Source organism: Acipenser ruthenus, chromosome 2 (assembly GCF_902713425.1).
Source record: "Acipenser ruthenus chromosome 2, fAciRut3.2 maternal haplotype, whole genome shotgun sequence".
NCBI classification, from domain to species: Eukaryota; Metazoa; Chordata; class Actinopteri; order Acipenseriformes; family Acipenseridae; genus Acipenser; species Acipenser ruthenus.
The window spans coordinates 32,617,651-32,643,189 of record NC_081190.1 but is presented as its reverse complement, the minus strand read 5'-3'; the positions used below and the strand labels follow the sequence as shown (position 1 = coordinate 32,643,189).

General features: G+C 40.2%; 1 protein-coding gene across 3 annotated transcripts in view; it reads right to left on the bottom strand.

Annotated features, from left to right (window-relative positions):
- Nucleotides 1-25,539, bottom strand: part of LOC117420888 (zinc finger and BTB domain-containing protein 7C-like) — a 95,404-nt gene that overhangs the window by 51,983 nt on the left and 17,882 nt on the right. For all 3 annotated transcript variants that reach the window (XM_058994249.1, XM_058994236.1, XM_058994256.1), the window contains exon 2: nucleotides 14,840-14,899. The gene's annotated coding sequence lies outside the window, so the exon portion shown is untranslated. The remainder of the gene's footprint in view (nucleotides 1-14,839; nucleotides 14,900-25,539) is intronic.

Sequence of the window (25,539 nt, the reverse complement as noted above, 5' to 3'; positions counted from 1 at the left end):
CATGTATTTTTATGGCCTTTTCATAATGTCACATCTGATTAATCTTGTGGTATATCTATGCAAGTCTTTCTTCAGTCCAAAGGAAAATGTGGTAGAGGGTATCAATATAAATGACCCCTGTACACACAGCAGATGAAACACCACTCACAGCAAATTAAAACGTGATGCATAAATTCTGGTGTGAGTAACATTTCTTTCATTTTAAATTGCATCTCATACAATCCACACTTTTTTTTTTCACTGCATATTCAGCACTTAAGGGCGAAGGTAATACAAAAACTGCCACTACTTGGGCCAACAGCCTTACTCACAAATAAAGTAATTACGAAATTGGTACTCTACACAATACAAAGGCAGAGACATCTAAATCCAGTAGTATGTTTGAAAGAAAAAAAAAAAGTTAGTGGCCTAATTACAGGAACACAGTAACACATTTAGAAAAGAAGCTAACCAAAATGGCACAGGCAAAAGGGAGTGATGTCTTGGAAACATATGACTGGACTGGATCTTCAGATTCTGACCACAGAGCAAGGGTGCAGCTATTTTGGAATCTGGGAACCCTCATTATTTGTCATGGATGTAGCTTCTGTACAGTGTCGTACAGTTCTTTAATTGATATTGAGATGCACGGCTGTGGTATAGGTTTTCTATTTCAGAATTCAAAAAAAAAAAAAATCATCATAAATTATTGTATCACACTGAAATGCATATCTAAGGTAAGAGTTGGTCAAAGCCATTATTACTGTGCTAAATTGAATGTGTTGCCATGGTTATTTTACAGACTTTACAATGCTTCTATTAATGTTTACTCATACCTAATGCTGGTGCCTCAAGCTTAACTATTTTTTTTGTTCAACTAGGAATGATAACTTATTTTTGATGTGTTGGTTACTGATAATATGAGTGTAATTTTAACGATAAAAGTACTTGTTTTCTATTTTTATTCTGATTTAAATTTTTCAGTTTCCAAAGATCTTGTTAAAATGTATCTTGTGAATCTGCTACAGAGTACTGTGACAAGGTAAACTCATTTAAACAAAAGCTTTGAAAACTTTAACATGAATAAAGTATCAGTTAATAAAATCATTCATACGGGAGTTCATATTTTCTCCCCAGGAATATAGGTTATCTTTAAAAGCATGACCTATTTCTGATGGTTAAGTTAATGGAAAGCCACCAAAATGAAACTGGTGGTATCTGTCTCCGTTTATGAAAATATATTCACTAAAACCCCAAACTAAAAATAAAATACATTTTGTGGTCATACCAAACCAAACTGGTACTGTCATTTCCATTTTACTGTTTTAAAATATAAATGTCAATATTTGTTGTGTGCCATAAACCAGCCACAAGCAACATTTTGAGCTCCAGGCATCTGCAGCATCTTTGCTGAAGCTGAATTTAAACGAAACCGGTTCTTCCAATTTGTATTCCCCACAGTTTGGCGAACTGCTTCTCAGACATGCGCCACAATACTGAATACTCTCACACTCCAAAAAACTAAATTTTCAGTGCTTGGTGATGGTTGTGTGTGTTTAATCTATACTGGGTTGGCCTATCATTGACAAACAGCTATGGACCAACATTTTGTATCACCCTGTAGCATTAACACATTCTGCTTCTTACAGTCGAATGAAACCTGCTGAATAATGTTACGTTAACATATTGAATTACATACGGCTTTGTAGTTTTCCATATGCTTAACGAAAATATGCCTGGAACGTACATTTCCAAATCTAACATGAAATACTGTACTACTATTTTGACTTCTGGTAGCCTTTTGCAATATCTTTTTGTAGTTTCTTTGATTACATGATGTTAAATAAAAGCTTTACTTAATTGTAACTGATGACACTAAAGGTTAAGATTTCTGGACATCTATTCATTTACTAGGGTGCTTTAAGAGTAGCTCCTCCAGCTGTTGGGCTGGGCACTGTGCATCACTTTTTCCATAATACGGGGGGGTTAGCAGCATTACTCCTTTTATTTTTGTATTCCACCTCATCTCATGACTTGTATAAAGCTTGACATAATGAAATAAGGGAAACAAAAATATGTATTTTATCGAAAATGAATTGAATAAAAAAAAAAAAATTGATAATGCCAGTACTGCATCAATGTTATGTATAATAAAATGAATACTGTATGTGGTGGAGTCTTCCCACCCTCGTCTGCTCTAACGTATAAAACATATAGCAACCGTCAAAACTATTTCTGTTTGTGGGGGAATTGGGCTTGGTGTTTGTTTTAGTTTCATTTCAGGTTTAAATTAAATATTTCAAAGTTGAGTGCGCACTGCTTTTTAAACTAACCACAACTTGGAACTTCTTGCTTATTAACACTTTCATGAATACACTAAAGGTGACAATGGAAAGTCTGTGCAAATACATCTAAATCCACACAAACCCATGAATGCACCACCCTGTTCTGGAAAGCCATTATTAGTATGTTTCGGGAGAGACTGTCAGATGCAAGCTTTGGGGGATATTGTGTGTTCCTTGATTTTCAATATGGCAAATTTAAAATGAATTCATGCGCTCAGCCAGTCTTCAGAGTAGTGGAGTGCTCGTTATAAAAACAACCAATTGACACTGTGCAGACTGGAAGAGAGAGGCGTATGATACAGCAGGACTGCTTCTTCCACCCCCTGAGAGTGTTCTTAAGGATTACTCAGGGGAAATGTGGGGAAGCTGCTGTCAAATTTTCCTGGGTTGTAAATGTTATGTTGTCAATTAACCCTTTGTATGGGAGTATACCAAAATGTTTTTTGAGGGTTCAAATTCACGCAGCTTGGTACACATATCTCTGTGAGTCTGGAAGCAGAAAAGACTGACTCTCCTTCAAATATTAACATTTGCACTTACTGTACAGTCCCACAAAATGTAACTATATTAAGTTGAAATATGTCTAATGTATGAAGTGTTTTCTATTACAGTTCAACACGGGTGCCGATTTAGTCAGGCTCCACCATAGCTGTTTTGCAGGGCATTGAGAGTGCTGTATATGATGCAAGCATTGTCTTTGTGCCTTGTGGTTGAATCAACATTTGCTGTCCCAATCTTTGTTGGAGAGTAGTATACTGTAAAAATGGTAAACATCAATGTGTTTTTTAATGAAGCATGTAAAGGGAAATGCAGGGTGATCAAATGTCCTGTGGTTTAAGAGCAGCAGGTTACATGAACGATTAAACACGTTCTGGTGGAATCCCCCTGAGATCTCTTTGATTTCTGCTGTAACAAAAGGTAGAATATGTACCTTGCCGTTTCAAGCTCCTACCCAGGGTACTGAAAGTGCCGGCAGCATGAGACACCCACTAAACATTCCTCTACATTTCTCTATACCAAACCTCTTTGGGGACACAATGGTAACGGGACCCGATGAGCCGACAGTACAGCACACCCACTAGTTAAATTCCATTCTACTGAAAACAAAATTCAAAATCAATACTGGCTGTGCATTGTGCATCCCTTTCCGTTATTCAGTTGTGCTAAACATAGTTGTGATTCAATATGTGTATATTACATCACCATTATATGATATTACTTCATTTTTAAATGTAATGCACTTTAAAAGAGGAACTTGGGTGTGTGAAATATCATGTCTAACCTTTGAGTACATCTGGTACAACAGAGTGCAACCATTAAACCACCCCCTGCAACCCTCTAGTGGGTGTAAGAAAAACATAATTAAGAAACATCACATAGAAATGGTGTGGTATTTCTTGCATCCACTCAGGTCAAGAGTGTTGCAGGAGTGAATCGTAACACTCTGGAGTACGAGATGTACTTAGAGATTAGACCTGATTCTGGAAGCTCTATTGATGCCATAGGGAGGTCTTCAAACTTTTGAAAATGCACCAGGATGTCTCAAACAAAAAATGATATAAAACAAATCTAAATAACCAAAAATATATATTAGTTAACATAACTTGATAAATCAAATGAATTGTATTAAAATAAATACTTATTTTTTGCTATTGTTGAAATTGTATTTAAACAATTCAACCTTACTTTAATGGCTCATTAGGAATGTCTGATGCAATGTTTATGACCAGATCTTTGTTTGTATTGATATTGAACTGTGGTGATCCCAGGAAATGAAAATGTAAGTTTGTAGTTTCATATATTATAAAAGGAAATGCGTGTACAGCTTTAAATAAGGTTTGAATGAACACCTATTAAGTATGCAGCAACAATGCTTAAACTAATACTAAAATGACTGTTTTCATGGTAAAAACTAGCAAGAAATAACAGTTACAGGAAGGAGAAATTGCCTTTTTTGCATTTCAAAAAAGGACCCAAAACCATTTTCCAATGAGCAAACAAGAAGTATGTAAAACAGTGAATCTCAGCAGTTTCTTTAAAAGTCTTTCATCAAAAGTTTTTTTTCTTTTAGGAAAAACTGAAATATTCAGACTTGCATTGCTCTGGCTGTAAAGATGACTATAATTTTACTGTTAAATGACCCACATACATATTTCCTCTGTAATGGTTACAAATGTCACAGACATTATCATTATTTGAATACATGGAGAGGTACAGTAGCCTGGTTTGTAATATGTAGTTTTAAATAATTTCTTAAAAATGTCAATGCTTTTTCAGTAATTTGCAGTCAATCACTCCCTAGGAAAGCTATAATTTTGTTGTCTTATTTTCCAAGACCACATGGGCATAAAAAGAAATGAACACAAGATACAATCTGGGTACTTAAATACTTTTTTAAAACGATATGAAAAATAGCTATTAGTTTAATAAATGACAGTAACCCATTAAGAGAGTTCTAATCCAGATCACCCCAGTGACAGGATATTTGGAGGAGGCATTTTTCGGGACCTCATCGCACACTTTTCTGGATGTAAACAGTTCATATTAACATCCCTTAATAATTTTAATGTAGTAACATAAATCAAAAGTTATGATAAAGCTTTCCTGATTGATTCTGACTGCTGTCACAAAGACGGCCAGAGTGGGTTGCGTCAGACCAGAAAGGAATTCAAACACAGACAGTGGTTGTGATGAGCTGAGTGCAATGGCTGCACTCAGCGTTTATTAACAAATAAAAGGTTTCAAACAGCACAAAAACAGGACACGGCACTATAGCCAAAATAAACAGACAGACAAAACGGATTAACACTAAACAAACGGTGCACGGAGAGACAAACAAACACGGTGAGTACAAACAAAACACTTCTCTTTACTTTTACGATCTTAATTACTCCTCTCTCTCTCTCTCACCCGTTCTCCTCTTCCGAACACCCAACCCTGAGTGCAAGAAATGTGCGTCTATATATACTATTGTGCTGGGATTCAATTACTAATTAATTATTCACTTGAATCCCAGCACGTGAATTAATTCTGTGCAACCCCGTGCTCACATATTACATTTAACCAGCACGTGAAGTGATTTGTGCTCTCCTCGTGCCTAAATACAAATCAACATTAAGTACACGTGAAACACAGACCCGTTTATATCCCGTGTACCAATCTATACACCAACATTTACACACGCACGCAACACACAACACACAAATGCACACAGGGGCGGGGCACATTGCCACACTGCCCTCAGTAGGGATAACCGCAGATTCATACTGTACTTAGTGTTCGTGTTCAGGTTTGTTATTGAAAGGTGCTGGTGCTAGTACTCACAGGCATACGCAAACACTTGGCCTGGGTACCCTAACCTAAACCTTTTGTTAAAAAAATGTATTCTAAAGACGTGAAAAGCTGAAGCTGAAAGGTTGAGTAAAAAGAATAAAAGAATGGAGTCTGTCAAGTTTGTGTTCATTTTTTCTTTGAAGACTTAATAAAACAAACAAAAAAATATGTTAAACTGACTAAAACAGCCTAATACAAAAGTATTAAAAGAAAAGAAAATGTAAGTTGTGGTCCCGAACAATTATGAAACTGGAAAAGAAGAGAGAGGGATTCTGCGGACAAATATCTGGAAGCTGCTTTAAATTAGATGCATCTGCGAACAGGGCAGTTTATTTTTTAAGATAGCTTACTGTGCATGTATTGAAATTAGATTTGTTTGTGTGATTACTTTGTTTCTGCATTCTATCGGCATATTGACAGCAAACAAGTGTAAGGGCTACAATAATCAAATATACTAAACAAGAACATTGCATATGTTTTCGGAGGGCTAACGGCAGGCCTAAGTTCTAGCTTTAGTTTTTTGCTGACATAAATCAGAAACCATTTTTAAAATGCTGCCAAACATCTCGGTCACTTTGAAGCCAACATGTTGATTAAATAACTGCAACTTAAAAAACCATGCGCTGCAGTTCTCCTCAGACGTGATTTGCCACTTCCAACCGACAACACAGCAAGGGGGTACCAGGAAAAAAATTAAAGCTCCACCCTCTCTGTCACCCCCCGACCTCTCCGATCACTATTTCATCTCTTTCTCTCTGTCTCTCCCCCCTCTCCCTGCTCCTCCTACCCCCACTATCACCTCTCGCCGTAACCTCCGCTCTCTCTCCCCCTCTGTCCTTGCCTCCACTGCTCTCTCTCACCTCCCTCCTATCGACTCCTTTTCACAACTCTCCGTAGACTCTGCTACCTCCACCCTCTTCTCCTCACTCACCTCCTCCCTCGACTCCCTCTGTCCCCTCACCTCCCGACCTGCTCGCCCCTCCTCTCCCCATCCCTGGCTCTCCTCTGCGCTCCGCTCGGCAAGAATCACACTGCGATCTGCTGAAAAGAAATGGAAGAGAACCAAACTCCCTGCTGCCCTAGACCTTTACCACACTCTCCTCTCCTCCTTCTCCTCTACTCTCTCCTCTGCTAAATGTGCTTATTAACAATCTGTAATCCAAGCCTCCACTAACAACCCACGTAAACTATTCTCTACCTTCTCCTCCCTCCTAAACCCTCCCCCCCTCCTCCTCCCTCCTCTATCTCCCCTGATGACTTTGCCTCCTTCTTCTCTTCTAAAATCTCAGATATCCGCAAACTCTTTAACACCTCTCCCTCCCCCGCACCCCCTCCTGCTCCAACCCCTACACCTACTACATCCCCTACTAACTCGCCCTCCTTCTCCACCTTCTTGCCCCTCTCAGACTCTGACCTCTCCTCCCTGCTCCAGGGTCACAAACCCACCACGTGTGCCTTGGACCCCCTCCCCACTCACCTCTTTCAAGCTGCTGCTCCTGCTCTACTCCCCTTCATCTCCTCCCTCCTCAACACCTCTCTACTTTCTGGTATCTTTCCCTCTGCCTTCAAAAAAGCCTCTATCACACCCCTCCTCAAAAAACCTACCCTCGACCCCACCTCCCTCCAGAGCTACCGTCCTGTCTCCCTCCTACCCTTCCTCTCCAAAACCCTCGAGCGGACTGTACACCGCCAGCTCTCTGCTTTCCTGTCCAACCACTCTCTGCTTGACCCTCTCCAATCTGGTTTCCGCTCTGCCCACTCCACTGAAACCGCCCTCCTGTCTGTCACAAACTCACTAAAGTGTGCCCGAGCTGCCTCTCTCTCCTCTGTCCTAATTCTCCTCGACCTCTCTGCTGCCTTTGACACTGTTGATCACTCTATTCTACTATCATCTCTTGCTGACCTGGGGATCTCTGGCACTGCTCTGGCCTGGTTCTCCTCCTACCTCTCCAACTGCACTTACCAGGTAACCTGGCGTGGAGCAACCTCCACACCTCACCCTCTCTTAACTGGAGTCCCCCAAGGGTCATTCTTGGGTCCTCTCCTGTTCTCTCTCTACACCCGCTCCCTGGGCCCCCTCATCGCATCCTATGGTTTCTCATACCATTTCTATGCTGATGATGCTCAGATTTTCCTCTCCTTCCCCACCTCTGACTCCACCATCTCCTCCCGTATCTCTACCTGTCTGTCTGCTATTTCCTCCTGGATGCACTCGCATCACCTCAAACTCAACCTCTCTAAATCTGACCTCCTTTTCTTTCCCTCCTCCTCCCCCTCCTCTGATCTCTCTATCTCTGTTCCTCTGGAATCTACCACACTCTCTCCCTCTTCCTCAGCTAAGAACCTTGGAGTCACCCTGGACCCCTGCCTCTCTTATTCCCAGCACATCTCCACTCTGGCACGCACTTGCCGATTCTTCCTGAGCAACATCCGAAGAATCCGACCCTTCCTCACCAACTATGCTACCCAGCTCCTGGTCCAGGCCCTGGTACTCTCCCGCCTAGACTACTGCAACTCCCTCCTGGCTGGCCTCCCTGCGTCCGCCACCCGTCCGCTCCAGCTCATCCAGAACTCCGCTGCCCGCCTGGTGTTCTCTCTGCCTCGCTTCGCCCACGCTACTCCACTACTCCGCTCGCTCCACTGGCTCCCGATCACCGCTCACATCCAGTTCAAGACTCTTGTACTAGCCTACAGATGCCTTGACCAGACTGCACCCAGCTACCTCCAGAACCTCATCTCTCCCTACACCCCCACTCGACCTCTCCGCTCCGCCTGCACTAGAAGACTAGCTCTACCTCCGCTATGCTCCCCTGCCTCCAGAGCCCGCTCCTTCTCCACCCTTGCTCCGCAGTGGTGGAATGACCTTCCTACAGATGTCAGGACTGCCCAGTCCCTGACCACATTCCGGCGCCTCCTTAAGACTCACCTCTTCAAAGAGCACCTGTAGAACTCCTCTGTTTGTATCCTGGGACACTATCACCCTTCATGTAAATGTGCTTTATGTGATTTGCTCTTATCTGCCCCTATTTTACTGCATTTAATCCTGTACTTCAGAATACTGTAATCTGCCAAGTGTTTAACCTGTAGTACTTTGTATTTAATCATACCCTGATGTAACTATCACTATTATCTGCTGTATTATTGAATTGTGGTTTGTCACACTTATACTTTACTTGAACAAAAGTTATTGTATTTCTTGCTCTTATTGTATTACTTGTATTGTAACACTTGAAATGTATTTGCTTACGATTGTAAGTCGCCCTGGATAAGGGCGTCTGCTAAGAAATAAATAATGTTAATGTTAATGTCTCATTGTACAATATTGTTATATTTCTACATTGTGTCTTATTGTGTAAGACATTGGTTTGAGTGATGCAAAAACACTCTATTGAGCTTATTTGTCACAGTAAAAAAAAAAAAATTGTAATAATGTAATGTCCTGTTCCCTTAGCAGCACAAATACTGTTCGTTTTTGGTTTTAACTGGACCAATAAATAGCTGAAAGCCGAACCGAACACAACCGACTTGCATCCCTAGTACACATGCACTACTAACATCTTAAAAAGGGAAACTGAACCAACATTTAAAAAATACCCCAATACCTTCTTTTGCAGAATACATTTTTAATTCTGGGCAAAACTAAGATAAAATGTATTTTATCTTGAAGTTGTATAAATCAGATAGCTGATGCCAGACTGTGACAGGGAGCACCCTGTCGCTGGTTCTTGAGTGCATGTGTGCCTTTATGGAAGCAGCTGGGACCCGCAGCAGGAGATGCGTTGCTAAGCAACTATTGAGCAGGTAGGCTTGCCCGGTGCAGAGTTGATTGGGAGGTCCTGCATGGCTGGGGGGCGGGCCCGGTGAGCCTGCACGCAGCTCAAAAAGTGTCTGCGCCACAGCTCGAGGCTACTGCACAGCACAGCGAAAGCTAGTTGTGTTGACATCTAGGAGGAGAGAACTACTACACAAAACCCTTCCACTCCAAGACTGTGGAAGGCATTGGCCAGCCAAGGACATTTGAAAAGGCTGTTTGAAGAGGCCGGAGTCGCCGTGAGAATGCCGGGACTCTAGGAGCCCAGAAGTAGGTCAGTTTAGGGGATGTTGATCCCAAACAGTGTAGAGAGGGTTTGACGTTTTTTTTTTTTAGCTTTGTTTTGTTTTGTTTTCTTTATTAAATCTGACACTATGGCTACCACTGCTGGTACCCTAGTTGCAGCACCTGTATTGTAATTAAATCAGTGATCACCAATCATGCACCATCTACAGCAGTCCTGCACTTCTTATTGGTTTCCTCTTGTTTACTGACATTCTGATTGACGTTTCACACTAACATAAGGAGAGGCACAACCTCATCAGTGCACGACAAGCTGAGATGCACGCTACCACGTTTCTGGAACTGATTGACGGAGAATCAGGAGTCCCTTCAGGCCAGGCTTCAAACATTCGCCAGAGGTATTCTCATATTGCCACAGCTTATGATATCCCTGCTCAGTAGATAGAAAGCACTTTAGTCACTGATGCTGCCTAACCAGCACCAAAAATGAATTACAAAAATAAAAAGATATAAAAAAGTAAACTGAATGGATTAACTACTAAAGCTATCAAACCTTAACTTTATTTTCAGCAAGAGAGGATTTATCTGGTTGATTCTGTCTCCTAGCACTGTGACGGGGTGCGTCAGCAAGGAGACTCAGAGACCAGAAACGCTATCAAAACTAACACCTGTGATCACCCTATTTATACACCGGTGGCTGGAGCCTTAATTAATCATTTAATCACTTATTCAATTCATGGCTCCAGCCACATCCCCATGTGTTTTTGCAGGGAGGAATTTAACCTCTTCCCCCCCCCACCACACACACACACACACGTACTGCCGGGTTTTCACCCTGCCATGCTGCCACACCACCCACACTGTCCTTGGCTCACATACCCGCACTCACTTAGGTAACTCGCAGCTACCAGTGGTTTACACTTTTTCTTTTCTTTCTCCCACAGTTTTCAATATCTGTTCCAGCATGCAGAAATAGTCAGACAGCCATGGCTGAGTTTGAAATGAAAAGCTGGTTTTCACAAGCCAGCCACTGTCACACAAAAAGGTTTATTCCCAATACAATAGTATTCTGTGTTAGCTGAGAATATTGCATCACCTTTTATCTTTACTTTACGAGTAACAAGTTATACTACCTTCTAAATTTAAAACGATGGCAACAGCTGGTAATGGTAAATCATTATGTAGCTGCCTTAATAAATGGAATAAATGGAAAAATCATGTTAATGCCACTAATTGCTTCAGTATGTTCCTTGGACTTGTTCACTGCTTGGCACTGCTTTGGTATGGAAGTAAAATGGGTTTTGATAGTCTCAGGTAGCCAGGTCCCACGCCACACCCAAATATACGTTTAATGAAGATTACTAGGTACATTGGTAACTGTCCAGTCCTATTTAGGTGATTGATATTTTGTTGTAACAGAAATAGGTTCAGAATGGCAGAATATATTCATGGTCACTGCTGAAATATACCGTACTCTTGTTTTTGTTTTACATTTTAAGTAACTTCACAATATTACTGCATCTAATTTACAAGGGAAATTTCTTCTGTTACATGTGGGCCACTGACTCATCCTTTAACTAGGGCCAATACCGGTGTTACTGAGAAAGAAAGGAAACTGCCCACCCTACAGCTTTTAAAAAAGATCTTCTACAGAACACTTCGAACAATAGTGGCCCAGAACTCGAAAACCTAGACATGCCAACGGCAGGTTATTTCCTGTTCTTCCTGTGAGTGAACACAGAGGAAGCCCATTTTTATGTGCTCCACATGAACTGAATCGGTTTTAACCCTACTCCCTGTCCCTAATCTTTGATTAGTTCCTAAATTAATACAGCCATTTATTAACAAAACTCCCCCACTTAAAAGTCCCCCAAAACACCAACGCACCTTTTCATCGTTTTCATTTTTTCATCTTGCCCGTTCTCATAATCTCTGTGCACTATCCCCAACATGGAAAAAAAAAAGACATGAAAGCGGAACTCTGACCTTATATGAATGCAGACCAGTTTTTGCATGCCTTTTGGTTGCCCTTCTTAGAATATCAGACCTCTGCCTTATAAGTGGTACTAGCCCACGTTGCTTTTTTGAAATTTACTGTACAGAACTAAATGCTAGAACTCCCCCAAGTGGGTTGTTATTAGGCTATTAGAGTGCTTGGTGAAGATGAGAGGTAGATGTTGCAAGATAACACCCTCTTAGTGAACCTAGTGCTGTTACAATCTGGTTTGCAAACCCAGACATGTTTCTCGTCGTACCAGTAATGTGCTGTATTTATAATTGCTGCCGCATAGTCTGAACACAGAATTAAGCGGCAGGAGGACAGTGGTACTGAACTCGCTGTACTACCAAAGGTGCCTTCTTAAGGGGTACCAGGCATTTATTTAACCAAATTTAAAACATAATAATTTAAAGCTAAAATCAAATTTTCTTCCTACACAAATATCATATCTTACAACATTTAACCGCATTAGCTGTGTTCACAGGAGGCGTGAGGAATCGTTCTTACACTTCAACCTTTTCACTAAAACCAGAAAACAACAGTACATTATAGGGAGAGTTAGGTGTATGTGCTGTACCTAGTAGTATAGGATACACAGCCTTAAAAGGGATACTGCCCCATTACTGTACGAAAGAGAAAGCTAAGAGAGTGCTCACCTCAGTACAGACCTGAATTCAGAAACATTCACTCCTTTGGGCATTCAGTTCATTAATTGACACGTAGGCAAATGACGTTCGATGGCCACTGACTCAAAACATGGTTATTTAGTGGTTGAGATGCAAAACTTCATCTAACAAAATATTAGGGTGGAGCTAGGTTTAGTTTAAAATGTACGGAGAGCTTAATCCTTAAAGCTATATATCTCTTTTCTATTCTGTGTGCAAGAGTGGGGAGGGGGTTCTGACTTTATCTGAAACAAACACGAGTAAGACCTCTGCATGATGGTTATGTAACAGTGTAATCCGGGCATGCTCCAAGGTCATTTCACCTGACCATCACCGCTCAGATGCAGTAGTTAAGTCTTTTTTTTTTTCCCAAGTGTGTCACAAGGAAACAAATGTATACCACAATTATCTTAACTACTTGCTCTTGTGGTTTAGAATCACTTTATTTTCTGTTTCAGTCATCATCGAATATTGGTGATGTTCTCAAACATGTTTGGTTTTTTAGACCCTTATTTTTTTTTTTCAGGAAGTATCTTTAAAGAATAACCTCTGGAAGTCTTGCAGAATCTCTACTTGCATATATCTATGCGAGTGTCTATTTAGGATTGCATTTCCTCTGATGTTCAAAAGGAGAGGTTAAGACAATTAACTGAACTGCTCCCAGAGTAAGGGTCAGTGTGGGGAAGTTTACAGTGTTCAGGTCTAAATAAAGTAACTCCACACCCCATTTCTTCTCATTTTAGAGATGACATCAAAGGGGAGGTACTGTATACACAGCCAATGTGATGTAAGAATTGTTATGACTTGTTCAAATCTAAATACTAAACCTGTTGTTTGTTTTTTTGAGGTGTGCAAAATAAATCTATTTTACATTTTTTGGTTCTGTCAGCGGACCTTTTTTAGAGCACTGAAATTAAATATGCTCATTAAGTAACTTCAATAAGATGCTATTTAACAAATGCATGTGGGTAAATACAAGGCTTTGTGATAGACTATCATTAATGTCTTCTTAAAAATGAATCTGTTTTGTGGAGGAACTGAAGACAATATACACACCACTCATCACAGGTAAAGTAGACACTGGGCCCTGTCTTCGATTTGAACAGCACATTAATGTCATTTTTAAATGGTTACCAAAAGCTTAAGTAATTACCCTTAGGGGAAAAGTGTGACAACAATCATTGTAACCGTTTTGCTAACAGGTCTGTTAATGTGTCAGATCTGTAAAAACCTGATTTTTTTTTACTACCTCATAATAATGCACCACCCTTTTAATAATTTGCCTACTAGATGAAAGATATGGGCAGAGTCACTTCAATGTTTTACTTAAACTGTAGGGTTGTCACACTCATATTGGTCCCAATGACTACTCCTGGTAAACAGAGGAAGATTTGTTTTTGTGATGAAAGTTTTCCATCAGAAATTGAAGTGTATATGTTAGCAATGGGTTCTAATTTTTGAAATTGGTAAAAAAAAAAAAAAAAAATTGCATATCCCAAAGCTAAATCCTTTAACAGTCAAATGTGTTTGCTTTATACTTTTTGTTGATTGTGCTCATAGAATGTACTCAACCAAACAGGAACTACTATATCATCATAACAATACAAATCTGTATTTATTCAGGAAACTACATACCCACAATACAAGTTCCAGTCTGAGGCTCATACTGATGTATGTACCACTCACTAAACCACCACTTTGTAATTGTACCCCTTCAAGTCATTCCATTACCTCTTATTACTTACAACATCTAACATCCATTTCTCCTTTCAGAACAAAATGGTGCCAATGATACTATGGAGCAAATGGCTTTGTGAACTGCTCCCAAACAGTACCACTGATAACTTTAGGAAATTATTCTCTATGTATAATACACAATAATACAAATATTTATTTAATTAATTATTTTACAACCCATAATGTTATACAATGTTCACTTGGAAAAAAAAGCTATATATACCACAAGTTATGGTAAACAGTTCTCCTATAGCTGTCCTGGTAACATGTCTCAGCAGCATGTTTCAAGACTACAGTGCATAACTTTACACCATATATCTTAATATATTTCATGAGGATAAAAAAAAGCCTTTTATGAGTCAGTCATACAGTTTGGTTTGACACATTTTAGCACTAATTAGGATTTTTAATCAGAGGCCTTTTGGAATGCAGTAAAACCCACTCCATTCAAGTTGTTACAAAATTCTGGCTTCCTACCAGTACAGGAAATTAAAACTTAATTTGAGGGGATTCGTGTTGGAAAGAAGCAAACCACATAAGTAACGAGAGGTTTTTCACAGTACTGTGAAAATGATCATTTTAATTGTTTAATTCTAGCTGGGACCCCTCAGACTGAGGGCTAAAGGGATAGGGACACAGCACATCCTTGTTCACTGTTATTACTAAACAATACACACTATAATGTTGCACTACATTATGTATAGATGTATACTAGATATATACTTACAACTGAGGAAATACTTCGGCCAGGCTTCTGTGGACACCACTGATGGGTTTTGTTGTTTGCCTAAAAACAAATATAAATGTTACTATTATATTTTGCAGTAGTTAAGTATTTGTTGAAACCCACTGGATGAGTAGGGGTTCGTTAACAGTTTAGTTTTTTTTTAAACTTTGTGGCTTTGGAAGGTAATGCAAGAAGTCAATCAGTATGTTCACATGGCACAAGTATTCAGAATATTAAGTATTTGGAATGCTAGAATATTCCGAATGCTCTGTATGCATGCAGACGGAATTCTCTTATTCTTTTCATATTCTGGGTTTACATGGTAAACTGAATATTCCTTTTATGCCGTTAACGCATGCGCACCTTGCTTCACACTGCAAAACAAAAGAGTGCGGACTGTAGTTGAATAGTTTGTTATTTATTGTAAAGTGCTGGTGGTGTGGGCGTATTTATTTCTGTTATTTGTTTTTTCAGATATGGAATCTGATATTTTGAGATTGTGTAGATGCGTGTGGGTCTTAATTCAGTGCAACATGTTAACGCAGACATGCACGCTTATGTCTTTATTAATATAACAAGCAGACAGATTGGTTGCCCCTGTTTAGCCAAGCACATCATCAACAGAAACTACAGTAAACAAATGTACAGTAGAATAATAACCATAGTAAATAAATAAATAAAGCAAATACTGTGTGTCTGTGTGTAATACATAATTATATATATATATATATATATATATATATATATATATATATATATATATATATATATATATATATAGATAGATAGATAGATAGATAGATAGATAGATACACAGACATGCAGACAAATTTGTTGGTACCCCTCCACAAAAAATGAAGAATGCACAATTTTCTCTGAAATAACTTGAAACTGACAAAAGTAATTAGCATCCACCATTGTTTATTCCATATTTATTAGAAATCAGACTTTGCTTTTGATTTTTTATTCAACATAATATTGTAAATAATAAAACAAATGAAAATGGCATGGACAAAAATGATGGGACCGCTAACCTAATATTTTGTTGCACAACCTTTAGAGGCAATCACTGCAATGAAATGTTTTCTGTAGCTCTCAATGAGACCTGCACCTGTTAACAGGTAGTTTGGCCCACTCTTCCTGAGCAAACTGCTCCAGCTGTCTCAGGTTTGATGGGTGCCTTCTCCAGACTGCAAGTTTAGGCTCTTTCCATAGATGTTCGATTGGATTCAGATCAGGACACATAGAAGGCCACTTCAGAATGTTTTGTTCTTATCCATTCTTGGGTGCTTTTAGCTGTGTGTTTTGGGTCATTATCCTGTTGGAGGACCCATGACCTGCGACTGAGACAGAGCTTTCTGACACTGGGCAGTACGTTTCGCTCCAGAATGCCTTGATAGTCTTGAGATTTCATTGTGCCCTGCACAGATTCAAGGCACCCTGTGCCAGGCGCAGCAAAGCAGCCCCAAAACATAACCGAGCCTCCTCCATGTTTCACTGTAGGTATGGTGTTCTTTTCTTTGAAAGCTTCATTTTTTCGTCTGTGAACATAGAGCTGATGTGACTTGCCAAAAAGCTCCAGTTTTGACTCATCTGTCCAAAGGACATTCTCTCAGAAGGATTGTGGCTTGTCAATATGCATTTTAGCAAATTCCAGTCTGGCTTTTTTATGTTTTTTCTGTCAAAAGTGGAGTCCTCCTGGGTCTTCTTCCATGGAGCCCACTTTCGCTCAAAAAGCGACGGATGGTGCGATCAGAAACCGACGTACCTTCACCTTGGAGTTCAGCTTGTATCTCTTTGGCAGTTATCCTTGGTTCTTTTTCTACCATTCGCACTATCCTTCTGTTCAATCTGGGGTCGATTTTCCTCTTGCGGCCGCGCCCAGGGAGGGTGGCTACAGTTCCATGGACCTTAAACTTCTTAATAATATTTGCAACTGTTGTCACAGGAACATGAAGCTGCTTGGAGATGGTCTTGTAGCCTTTACCTTTACCATGCTTGTCTATTATTTTCTTTCTGATCTCCTCAGACAACTCTCTCCTTTGCTTTCTCTGGTCCATGTTCAGTGTGGTGCACACAATGATACCAAACAGCACAGTGACTACTTTTCTCCATTTAAATAGGCTGAATGACTGATTACAAGATTGGAGACATGTGTGATACTAATTAAAGAAACTAATCAGTTTGAAATATCACTATAATCCCATTATTTATTATCTTTTCTAAGGGGTACCAACACATGTGTCCAGGCCATTTTAGAATATCTTTGTAGAATAAGCAATAATTCATCTCTTTTCACAGCTTCTTTGCTTTATTCTATGACATAGCAAAGGCATGCAAGTATACATGATAAAATAGCTTTTAATTTCATCACTTTTCAGGAGGAATGAAGCATTATTTCAATGAGCTGTAAGGGTACCAACAAATTTGAGCACGTCTGTATATATATATAATCATGTCATCACATGCATAGATGCTTTTTCAAAGATAATTTGATTGAATTTCTGTTATCGAGAGCTGTAGTTTTATATAAATAAATAAATAAATGTATGCAGTTTTTAAATTTAGATACTGGTATATATTTGCAGATTTAGCAGTTATTGATATATTCTTTTGTACTCAAATTGTAAGAGCATTTTATACTGTAGCTACACAGCACCCCGATACCTACTGGTGAGTGGCAAATTTTGAAAAATATATAAATAAATAAATAGATAAATAATATGTATGTGATGGTGTGGAAGGGTGGTGGGCAATTCACTGACACACACGGGAGACATAAGGTTTTATTTGAAACACCGCACTGGTGTTCAGTTTTATTTTGGTAATTTTCTTTTTTATTATTTGTCGTCAGATGGTGCTGGTGCTGTAACTCCCCTTATACCAACAATGGTAAACAGGGGTTGAACTTGTATCTGTCAGCACGCACAGGTGCTCTGAAATAATAATGAAAACCAAAGGCAAAATAAAAAGAGAAAATAAAACACAGTAATAAAACTACAAAATAAAGGTGCTGCTTACGCAGTGCCCCCACTGCCGCTAAGCCGGTCAGTTTGGGTCTCCGTCCTATGCTCTGCTATTCTCTATACACTGGGGTGGCCAGAGTTCCCAGTATATCTACACACGTCCCCTCAGGTACGCAATTATTTATTTTAATTGTTGTTTAATTTGTTTAAGGCGGGCTGTCTTCCTCAGCCATGCTCGCCTGTTTCGTTCTCTCTTCAACCGCTGGCGTTCCTGCCTGGTCTTTGTTTACACTGGCGTCTTCCACCAGAGTCACAGGGTATCCCCTCTCAGGCCCACCGAATGCATAACCAAGCGCAGTTCTTATGGGCCGAACAACCCCCCAAGGCCCGCCTCTCGGCCACTCAGAGAGAGGGCAAGCCAACACACCTTCCTCCCAACCTCTCCGTGTCATTGCCATGATTGACAGGCGGATCTTACGAGGCTGCTGCCCCCTTCCTGCAGAACCACGCACGCGCCAGACAGTCAGCACCATCTCACGGGATGCACACAAAGGGCGTTCATAAGGTTGAAGTAAGGAAAAATTGATAGATTCGGCCCACTTCTGTTCTGCCGGTGTAAATAGGTGTACATTTGGCAGGGATGTGGTTAAATCTATCCCTGCCAACAATCACAGGTGTGGCCATTACCTAATTAGGTAACCGGTGCTTATTGTATTCTTTTGTTTAACCTTTTATTTTGGCCCTCATACCGTTTGTTTGTTTCTGTTTTGGGTAATATACATGCATATTAGCCCTTCACTGCAGTTTCCCTGTCTCTGAGTCTCTCTCCTGTCAGTAACATCTTGGGCCGCAGCGCTATCCTGCCACAGTGGACCTTTAATCTAGATTTGAAAACGTCCACTGAAACAAGAGTCGCTAACAGAGACAGAAAGAGAGTTCTAGTCTAGCAGCATAGAAACTGAAAGCCCTATCTTGAGAGTTCAGAGGGATTAGGTAATTCAGAAGACCAGACCAAGTACAGTTTATAAGAGAATAGCAATATCTTGAAATCGATTTGGAGGCTAACTGGCAACCAACGCAAGGATATGCAAGGTCTGGTTTTACAGTACGTGTTCCGTTTTCTTAGTCCTGGTCAAAATCCTGATGGCATTACATTCTGCAGCCTGGCTGTGGTCTGTACCGAGACACCCCAGGATATCAGTGAAAGTTCATCATCCTAAGCCAAAGACTGTAGTAGTACAGGTTGAGTTTACCTGTTCTGGAGAATTTCAACTTCTGTTATGCAAATGGACAGTCATACTGTATACAAGGGAGGAGACTTTTGTGTGGGAAGAAGGGAGTTTGGCGAGTCTCTAATTCCTGCCGTTAACATTTTGGCCCGTGACACTAACCTGTCGCACCACCCATGCCGCCGTTACCGCTGCTTCTGACAACACTCCTACTTGGTAGGTGTTCATCCTGAGCACATGACAAAAGCTACTGTATGTCTGCTAACCCTAATCTCAAGCTTTGTTAAGTTTGTGCATTTCTCTATTCAGAGACTGGCATTACAATCGGCTTTGAGTGAAGCTTTTATACGGACCATTCCATCCCTCAGGGGAGGTGTGGGAGGATGAAGACCATCATCATGAAAAGGAGGGGGGAGGGGTCGAATTTCATTGATAGGATAGTTTGCTTGTGTGTGTGGGTATATTTCATAATCATTTCTGCTCTAGCTGACAAATAAACAGTATTAACTGTAGCTTCTCTTGCCTGTTGTCTCATTTGAGAAACCACTTATATTGTTTTATATCATTTTTAAACACACTGCCAATAAGCAAATGTAATGTAAGGCAACAGGAATCAATTGATTACAGCACTGTATCACTCAAACACAGCAGAGAAATTACAAAAATTAAACATCAACACATCCAAGTTTAGAACTATGTCAGTATCCTTGAGTAACACAACACTAAGCGGGAGTCTTTCCATACCTGTATCTGAACATCTTCCATGTCCATGGGACCCGCGTCAGAGTTTACAGAACCAGAAATTACGATTTCATAAATGCTTATGTTGTCCAATTCTGGTTGTGTACTGACTAGAGCAGTACATGAAAATAATGTCACAGCAGTGGCAAAAGGCATAACTTCTGATTGTTTAAAACCAACTGTTGATTGACAGAGAAAGATTACATTGTGGCATTCAACACAATAACCCAGACACTGAATGTAGGTCATGAGAAAGCTGTCTTGACCAGGACAGTGTATTAGTGCTGGGGTAAACATGGGTTTTCCTTAGATATTTGTTTGGGTATTTTTGTTTGTTTCCAATTAGCAAAATATATGTATACATATACAGTATAACACTGTATTACAGTAGATTAACAGGGTACTGCAGAAACCTAATAACACTATACTTCACCTATTTCAGATGTCAATTATACAGTAATACATTAAACTATGTTCAAAATATACATAGAGGATACCACAAATAATCATTCAGTACTCTGTTTATACCACAATTATATATTTTAAATAAATAGCAATAACATTTTTATTTTAAATCAATTAATCCAGGAACTATTTTACCTGGTGGATCTTTACTCTTACTGTCAACATAGTATGCTGAGATGCACAGTAATTCCAAACCCTGTTTATGGATTCTTCGCAACTGTCTTTTTAGATAGAACCTTGAGCTCAGTCTGTCAATTTGCGCCTCTCTGTTGTTTCCTGCCGTAACCAGTGTTAGTGAAAGGGCTACAGGCTGTTCGGATAAGTCAGGCGCAGGCAGATCGGTAACTGGCATTTGAATAAACTCCTTCTCAAGGAAATTGGAGTCCAAATCCCATGCTAGACATACCCACACTTGTGGTATAAATGCAAAATATACATTCTTTGCACCTCCCATTTAGCATTGTGAATGGAAATGAGCTACTGTACCTCCAAATACACAAATACAATACTTCTGAGCTTTTCATGTGGCTCATCTGGTAAAGGTACGACCATGCGGTGTGCAGAGTGAGTCATACATTCAGAGGAGCGCAGGTTTGAGTCCTGGCTGTGTGAAGTTCCCGCAGGTTAGGGCAGCAGAATCGTCAGGGACTGAGTCACTTCACCACACTATAGCAGAGCCTACTGGCAGGCAGCCGGTGAGCTCAAGCGGACAACTGCAGGGCTGGCCTTTGTCCTCCAAGGGTCGGTAGTCTGCTGTCAAACTCCTGGGTGTTAAGAGGCAAATGCCATGTTCTCCTGAATTGTTGTAGGAAGTAGCTGCACTGGGAGAACATAACTGGATAATCTAAATATGGATAAAATAATTGGACCTACAAGAAATATTTGTTAGAGTGTCCAAACATTTGTTCTGCACGGCAGTATACAGTAAAGCATCTAATCCAGCCCCTCTATAAACCGGCATTCTGTATAATTCGGCACAATTTTTGGGTCCCGACCAAATCCCTATTGAAATTAATGATGCACTACCCTATACCAGGTGTGCCCCCAGAAATCTTTCACATGGTACGCACAACTGAACCACACCAACATCCCATATCATGCCGATAATCAAGAAGCAGTAAAGTGTTTCAGCCATCAGAGTCCTGCATTCCTGTTCTTTCCTGAGTTTCCCTTTCTAAAAATGAAGCTAGCAGTGCTGGAGTTTGCAGTGGAATATCCCAGACATAACTGGACAAACAGTGCACATATTGGGGGCGGAATTTTCTGTTTCAGTGGAATACCTGACTAGTTAATGACTCGTTTTTGTAAAAACATTTCTTCATCCCCTGGTGTGGAGACACAATGCGAGGAAGGCAGACCCCAGAACCTGGACCTTTCCTTGCTGGCAGGAGAGCCTTTGACCGCCTGTTTTGGATGATATACGGACCAATTGAAAAGGAGCGAAAGTCCGTTAAGTATTCAACACGTAGTGTTTTATCCTCTTAGAAACTGGAGAATAAGCCAACCTTAAAGTAAAATTAACGTTTTGTTTGAGGCAGATTGTAAGAAAAGTATTATTGCTTTCAATTTATGCTTTGAGTTAATGAACATTAAAGTAATTGTTTTGTTGTATGTGATGCATACAAATTGATGTGGGTTTTACAAGGCAATTATCATTCTGCATTTAAAGCTAGAATCCAAATTAGCTGTCTTGATATTAGATCATTCTCATAAAGAGCGTCTTTATCTCGCAAGAGTGAGAATTGCCTTCTGAACCAAAACATCTATATGAGACTGATTTAACAATGCTTTGATTATCAAATATTTGTGTTATTAATGACACCCTGTTAAGACTAACCTTCGTCTTAAGTAACTGTCAGGAATGTGCTTGCAACCTTTAAAGAAATCTGCCATAGATTGCTCTGGATCGCTAATCAGCTATCGGGAGTGGGGTGTCGTTGTTTATATTTTCTTTTCTGTACTGTTTAGTTTAGTTGATTCTTCCTTTCTGTACTTCTGTTTAGTTGTTGCACCTTTAATTTTTCCTTTATTTAGTTTTATTTCCAATAAAACTGTTCCTTTGTATTTACTAGAAGCAGTGTCCAGTCTGATTATTTCAATAGAGGTGGGTCCTACATGATTTTGAATTCAAATAAGGCATTATATGATTACAACTTAAACTAGTCCAATACAAATATACCTTGCAACCTACACAGCAAAATAATCCACAACAATAAAAGCTACAAAGCTACAAAAAACCTATTTGAATTACAGTACAAACTAGGGGAAAAACTAGCTGGCAAATCTTTTATGCTGCTTACATTTCTAATAATTTTATTCTTACAAAACGAATCATTACACTTCTCCTAAGCATGGCGTATATAAACATTTTTTTTTGTTACATGTGACAAAACAGGCATTTAAAAAAATAAAACATCAATAACAACAACAATAATAATAATATCAGGAATAAACTCAAGATAAAGATAAATAACGAGACCGAAGGTGGAGGATCCATGTCAGCAGAAGCCCGAGACACAATAACAGGCTTTTTATTGCACACTTTGGTATGCTTTTATTTGTTATAATTAGTTGTAGCCATTTACAATAGCTTGAAAAAGTAGCACACATGGCCATTTCCCTTCCCTTGTTTTTTTTTTTTGTGATCAATTGTTTTTCATTTTCCAACAAAACAGCTTATACAAAAAATCTTGAGAGAATCCATACAGTTACAAAGAAAGCAAAACAAAACATAACATAAACCTTCCCTTGTTTTTTTTTTAATGCTTTTGTTTTGTCACTAAACCTTCTTTTGTTTTTGTGAAGTTCATTTGGTTATCGTAATAAACTGAACTTTCATATTTGTGTCGCGTTCAATGTTGTCGATTGCTGTTCAGGTATTTGATGAATTTTCCTGTTTTCTTTCAGTTACGCTTTTACTAAAAGTTTTAGTAAATCTATATCACTCAACATCTTTTTTCTTGTGGCAACATTTGGTCGTTATTTTCATTAACTGCCAGTTTGTGTGCTGCTGTGAAGTCAGTTTGGGTCTGGGAACAACTTACCCTCTAATTTTAATAATGAGAGAGTAAAATGTATTTTCAGGGGTGTAACAGGGCGAGCAGCCCTGTACATTGTTTTGTTTATTTATTTTTAGATCGGGGTCTCCCCCGCCGCCCCTGTGCAGTGTATTGTGTATTTATTTTGTATTATTTTTATTGTATTATATTTATGACGGCGAGCGCCGTATGTTTTGGTATTGTTTTGTATTTTGACGGCGTAGCTGATTGTTTGGGTAGCCCCATCCACAACATAATTAATAAACCCGTGCAGATTGTGGCCGAGGGGTAATAGGATGATTTACTAATTAGTTAAACCCCTCGGCCATGATATAAAAAGCCTGCAGCTCTCGGCACTCGAGGTGGGTGTTTGGAACGAGAGGAGACGAGACGAGAGGGACTGCCCAGTCCCTGACCACATTCCGGCGCCTCCTTAAGACTCACCTCTTCAAACAGCACCTGTAGAACTCCTCTGTTTGTATCCTGGGACAATATCACCCTTCATTTAAATGTGCTTTATTTTGCTCTTATCTGCCCCCTATTTTACTGCATTTAATCCTGTACTTCAGAATACTGTAATCTGCTAAGTGTTTAACCTGTAGTATTTTGTATTTAATCATATCCTGATGTAACTGTCACTATTTAATCATATCCTGATGTAACTATCACTATTATCTGCTGTATTATTGAATTGTGGTTTGTCACACTTGAACAAAAGTTATTGTATTTCTTGCTCTAATGTATTACTTGTATTGTTACACTTGAAATGTATTTGCTTACGATTGTAAGTCGCCCTGGATAAGGGCGTCTGCTAAGAAATAAATAATAAAAAGAAAGAAAAAAGATAACGGATCAGTGAAGGCTGTTGCCCAGCCTGACCGTATTGATTTTGTGTGCGTGATTTGTTTTTGTTTACTTGTTTTATTTTCGCTCTGTGAGCAAAGTGTTTTTTTGTTTAAATATTTTTTTATGCAAAAATAAATAAAATATTTAAACAAAAAAACACTTTGCAGGTATGCTCCCTCTGCTGGCGGAGGTGGGAGCGACTCACAGTCCTCCCACGGAGGTTGAGGTGTAACCAGCAGGAACTCTCCCTCTGCTGGCAGGTACCTGGGCTGTGGATGTTCGGCCTTCCCCTTCTTGGGCTGTGGATGCACCGACTCCCCTCTCTTAGGCTGTGGACGCACCGACTCCCCCCTCTTGGGCTGTGGACGCACCGACTCCCCCCTCTTTGGCTGTGGACGTTCGGGCTCCTCCCACTCAGGCACAGGACGTTCGGGCTCCTCCCACTCAGGCGCAGGACGTTCGGGCTCCTCCCACTCAGGCGCAGGACGTTCGGGCTCCTCCCACTCAGGCGCAGGACGTTCGGGCTCCTCCCACTCAGGCGCAGGACGTTTGGGCTCCTCCCACTCAGGCGCAGGACGCACCGACTCCTCCCTCTTGTCTCCCCTCCAGCAGCTGTAATCCCAGTCTTCAGGGAGGGGGCAATTAACTGGGAAATGCCCCCGCTCCCCACCGATGCAGCAACAATACAGCTGGCTTATGCTGTGGAGGAGGGCTTCCCAGCTCATCTCCTCCTGTGCCTGCTGTTGTTGCTGCAGCGGCTGCTGTCTTCTCATCCTCCTTCTTCCTCCCATCTTCCTTCCTCCTCTTCACTCCACAACCAATTTGAAAAAACGGGAAAAAAAATGAAAAACTGCAGTAACCTCTTCTACCTGCGTCCTGGAGGAGCTGCGATCCCACGCAGGACACCACGTGTGACAGGGTGGACGAGCGGTGACGTCACGGCAGAAGCAGGAAGGACAACTGACACCAGGTACTGCAGTTCAAAAAGGCTTGCGCCGTTTTAATTCAAAAATAAATCAAATATTTAAACAAAAAAATACTTTGCTCACAGAGCGAAAATAAAACAAGTAAACAAAAACAAATCACGCACACAAAATCAATACACATCAGCCTTCACTGATCCGTTATCTTTTTTCTTTCTTTTTGTTTCTCTCCTCTCGTTCCAAACACCCACCTCGAGTGCCGAGAGCTGCAGGCTTTTTATATCATGGCCGAGGGGTTTAACTAATTAGTAAATCATCCTATTACCCCTCGGCCACAATCTGCACGGGTTTATTAATTATGTTGTGGATGGGGCTACCCAGCCACACTAAACAAAACAATCGGCTACGCCATCAAAATACAAAACAATAACAAAACATACGGCGCTCGCCGTCATAAATATAATACAATAAAAATAATACAAAATAAATACA